The following is a 5,102-nucleotide window of genomic DNA, read 5'->3' as shown; positions in this document are numbered from 1 at the left end:
CTGACATTCTCCCTTCCTGATGAGGGGAACCACTGCCTGTGAAATGGATTGATTTTATTTTTTTACACCATATTCACATTTACTTTATTTTCTGTTGTTAGGAGATCTTTTTTTCTCCCCCATTGAAATTAATGCTTAAACAAAATGGGTCAATCTTTCTGTAGGCTTGTAGCATTGATTTAAGATCAAACACATTCTCTTACATAATCAGAGAAATATTGCCACATTAGGAATTAACTTTGGTGTGTGGCTAGTATAACTTTTTAGGCTTAATCCATAACAAACCGATAGCACAGTGAAAGCCCTTTTTAACAAACAATTCCTAATTATCAAAGATGAAGATAGAATGAAAGAGGGAAGAAAGGAAAATACCTAAAACCAGTCTAGGTTCACATCATACATTGTCTGTTCTGGTCAGGTATCTCTTCATCTTATTGTGAATTTCTGTATTTAAGTAAATATATATATTTTTCTAAGCTTGTCATTTTGAAGACAGCGGTATAACCGTTTGATAGAATTTCCTCAATTTGCATTTTTCTCTGTTTCCTTTAGGTAATTTAGAGTTTATGGATTTCTGGATGGATGTCCGTAAAGTATTAATCCATCAGGTGATTATTTCTTGATGTTTTGTCTAATTTTTATTATTTCATCTAATGTTTAAGTTAAAGTAAATTGAAAGCCAACACACCCACACCAAGAAAAAAAATCTAACACATTTTGAATTGGAAAAAGGAAAATTTTAAGAAATCAAATACCTCAATTAATTACTTTCCTTCAGCATAATGCTCCTGGCTTGTAATAATGTGGTACGTTCAAGGCGTTTGATGAAAAATATTTTCTCCTATTAACTGTACTGTTAATTCACGCCATGTATTTTCATACTGGTCATGTGTTTTGGTGCACATTCCTATGTTACTTATTTTCCTGTTGTTTCTTTTAGGTGCATATATATATACACTGTTACATTTCCAACTTTTGCAATATCAGATATAGACTTCTCAGCTGAACATGATGTGCAGTATCTGCTATCGTCAACACCAGAGTTATACATTCTTTCTATCACTCCCAGTAAGATTTCCTTACCCATTAGCTGTCAATAAACACTAGGAGAAACCAGCACTAAGAAACCTCCTAAAGGAAACTTCATTACCCCTTGAACCTGGGAAGGAAACATACTCAGACCAGGCTCTCAAAGCAGCCTAGATTTCAGGTGTTTCCTTGAAATGCACATGTGTTCATGCTTTCCCCTCCCCCCACATACCACACAATGAGCACTTGGTTGCTAAGAGACGGGTCTCAATCAGTGTCTTTTCTGGGGTTTGAAAATTGAAAGGGCACCAAACCTGGGTAGAAATTGGTAGGAGGAATTGTGGCCCCTACCATCTGGATTAGCTGTATAGGCATGCTTCTGCAGCCCACAGGATCAGCTACACCCCTGAGGTATGGTGAGAACTTGGCACTCCCAATATTCCGGGAATTCCTGGTATGGTTGGCCGCTTGGGGCTTTGAGATTAATACCCTTGGCCATGTTTTGGCCCATGTTTCTTTTTAGTTTCACAGAAGCAATCTATAGGTTTGAGGTTGGGCACTTAGTATCCCTGGTTGTAGTGTGACCAGGGCCCATAATGGGGCTTGGGCATGCACATTCAAAGAAACTGCTTGATATGAAGGAAGCTATGGGCAGCGTTGGACCTGTCAAGAATTTCTACTAAATAGGCAGCTTGTTTCCCCTGTTGTGTTATTGCATTGAGTTTTTGCTTTATTTTGTGCCTTCCAATCATCTGTGTAATAGCATCAACTCTGAGACACTTTCAAGGCATCCATTGATGCAGGTCCAAAATAGTGATGACCTTTGTTGTGTTAGATTTCAGTGTGTTGGAGGCTGAATTTGGGAGAGTAGAGGTTACTTTCAGAAGGCAGGAATGATGGAGTCCACTGAATATTGTTTGAAGCTGGGTCCAAGAATTCCCATAGCCTAAGGGAATTTTCTGCCTAGGAAGCCAGGCTCCATTGTCCTGGTGCTCTGAGGGTTCCCCTGGAAACTTTGAAATCCCACCCTTCATCAACCTTAAACCTGGTGCTGACCTTGGGACAGAATAACCTGTTTGATCACAATGTATGTTTGACATCAAAATGCAATTTATTAGGAAAGGAAACTCAAGGAATTCTTCCGTGTCCCATCTGATCCCAAATGTGGTGATGCCCAAGAGAGTAGCTTCATGTGACATTGATTCTGCCCATTCTTCCCAAATCCTCTAAAAGGCAGTTCCTTGTAAGTTTACCCTGCTCTGACATTCTCCCTTCAAGAGAAGGGCAACCACCACCTGTGAAATGGATTTATTTTTTCTTACACCATATTACCATTTGCTTTATTTTCTGTTGTTAGGAAATCTTTTTTTCTCAACCTTTGAAGTGAATTCATAAACAAAATTTATCAATATTCCTATAGGCTTGTAGCATTTCATTTAAGTCAAATGCATTCTCATATATTCACAGAAATATTCTCACATCAGGGAATTAAATTTGGTGTACTGGTAGTATATCATTTGTATTAGGGTTCTCTATGGAAACAGAATAAATGAGAGGTGTCTCTGACTATAAAATTTGTAAAAGTGACTCATGCAATTGTGTGCATGCATGAGTCCAAATTCTGTAGAGCAGTCAGCAGACTGTCAACTCCAAGGAAGATGTCCAATGAACTCCTCAGGAATGATGAACCAGCAACTTCGTGAACTCCTCAGGAAATGAATTGGGATCTTCAATGAACGTGTTTGATCAACCTCAGGAAACAAATGGGCAACTTCAATGAACTCCTCAGGAAATGCTTCACTGGGCAGCTGAAGAAGTGAAGGTTCTCTATCTTCTGGATTTAAGTCTTCAACTGACTAATTGGATTAAATCCAGCCAATTGTATTCTCTCATTGTGGAAGACATGCCCTTTGGTGAGTCATCGGTCACAGCTGCAGTCATTGACTGATGATCCAATAAACCAGCCTGTTGGCTTATTAAGCAGCCACAAATGTCCTCACAGCAATTGTTAGGCCAGTGTTTGCTCAACCAGATAGCTGGGCACTGTCACCTGGCCAAGTTGACACATGAACCTAACCATTACAATCCACCCCGTGTCAACTTGGCAGTTATACACATCATGTAAAACCATACTTATCTCTAAGTAGATAACAATAACAGACATATATTCTGCCTCACAATACTCTGCTGTGCAGCATACAACTGGAAATGCACTAAATCTCTCCAGAATAGGGTGCAAGTCCTTGGGTGACATTAGCTCTTGAAATTGATTTCAGTTAGCTTAGATACAGCAAAATAAACAGTATGGGGCATGCCATATGATAAGGGAATAAGAGAGAAGAAAGGAAAGATATTTGCTCTACAAATAGAAACATAATCATAACAAAACAAGGAGGAAATATTCATGCCATCATAGTCCTCATTTCTGTAACTGGTCATGTGGCTGTAGTTCATATTTATCACTACCGTCTTCCAGTACCCATTCCATGTTCCCTTTACCCTCAGCAAGCACTTCAGCTGGCCATGGTTCTTTGCATGGTGGGGTGACCAAAACCCTCATTCTGAAGTTTCTTGGCCATTGGTAGTCCTGCCTGATTGGGTTGTTGCAGTTTTCCATTGACTTTAATCACAGGGCATGGTAGTACTAAGAGCCCTAGGGGATCTCCTGTATTCCAGGAAAACTCTTCTTTACTTACATTGTGTAGTTGCAGTGCTATTTCCCTTGATAATCAGGATCAATCACCCCAGCCAGTACAGTAACCCCCTTCCTTGCCTGTTGATTCAGAGGCATAAGAAGCCCAGAGAGGCCAGGTGGCAGTCTTAACTTCCAGTTCAATGGGATTATTGTGTTTCCTGGTGGAAGCACTCCTTTTGGAACCAAGACCTGTAGACCAGCAGAACTTAAGCTTGCAGGGAGGAGAAGCAAAAATTTACCTAGTGGATCACTAGGAGTGATAGTGGTGCCACTCCTGTTTCCACCCCTGATTCTTGGACCCATGAATCCTGGCTATGGGTGAAACAGCACCATAGATTGGACCCTGATTCAGAGCATACACAGCCTCTTGGAGAACACTGCCCTAGCCCTGCAAGGTATTGCCACCTAGTTGGCACTGCAATTGAGTCTTCAACAGGCCATTCCGCTTTATCAACCCAGCTGCCTCTGGATGATGAGGAACATGGTAAGACCACAGAATTCCATGAGCAGTGCCCATTCCCTCACTTCATTTGCTGTGAAGTGGGTTCCTTGGTCTGAAGCAATGTTGTGTGGAATACCATGATGGTGGATAAGGCATTGTGTAAGTCCATGTATCGTAGTTTTGGCAGAAGCATGTCATGCAGGGAAGGCAAACCCATATCTGGAGTATGTGTCTATTCCAGTAAGAAAAATCACTGCCCCTTCCATGATGGAAGTGGTCCAATGTAATCAACCTTTTTTTTTTTTTTTAGCAACTGACAGTTTATTAAAAATAGTTGACTTAGGCGTCTGCGATGGTGACTTCAACCTCCACACCTGGCTCAATACTGATGGAAGTAATCTGCTTAACAATCTCTGAAGGACTATGCAAGTCAATGAGTCACTTGTGGATTCTCATCTGGAAACGATCCCAAGTCTTTGATCCTTCACCACAAGGTGTTTTCCTGGTAGTGATTCTTAGGGTCTTGGTAGGCATCCGAACAGGTCCCTTCACTTTGAGATTCTTTTCCTTTGCACCTCGGATCAAGTCAGCACACACCTTCTCCAGAGACTTCACGTTGCGGCTCGTCAGGGTGATCCTAATGCGGTGAATCGCCACCTCTGGTTCCACAGGCGTCTTTCCGGTGTCTTTAAAAGCCATGGCTGCGGCGCGGCTTCCTGACCGACTTGTTCCTCCCTACCACCGTGACCACTTTGTCCATGAGCTCAATGGGCAATGACAGGAGTTGCTGGGGAAAGAGGCTGATTGGTATCCTCCAAACAGGTCATTTTATCCATTGGGTTATTAAAATCATCTGAAGTCACCCTCTGGTGAGAATTCACATGGGACAGAAATATCTTCATGTTGTTGCCCACTCAGAAAGGTCTATCCACATAC

The 5,102-nt window shown here is 41.4% G+C and overlaps 1 pseudogene; it reads right to left on the bottom strand.

Annotated features, from left to right (window-relative positions):
* Window positions 1-4,505: 4,505 nt before the first annotated feature.
* On the bottom strand, window positions 4,506-4,896 carry LOC119525603 (annotated as a pseudogene).
* Window positions 4,897-5,102: the final 206 nt, after the last annotated feature.

This window comes from Choloepus didactylus (assembly GCF_015220235.1).
Source record: "Choloepus didactylus isolate mChoDid1 chromosome 25 unlocalized genomic scaffold, mChoDid1.pri SUPER_25_unloc2, whole genome shotgun sequence".
Taxonomy (NCBI): domain Eukaryota; kingdom Metazoa; phylum Chordata; class Mammalia; order Pilosa; family Megalonychidae; genus Choloepus; species Choloepus didactylus.
Note: the sequence above shows the minus strand (reverse complement) of the source record. Positions and strands in the feature narration are given on the sequence as shown.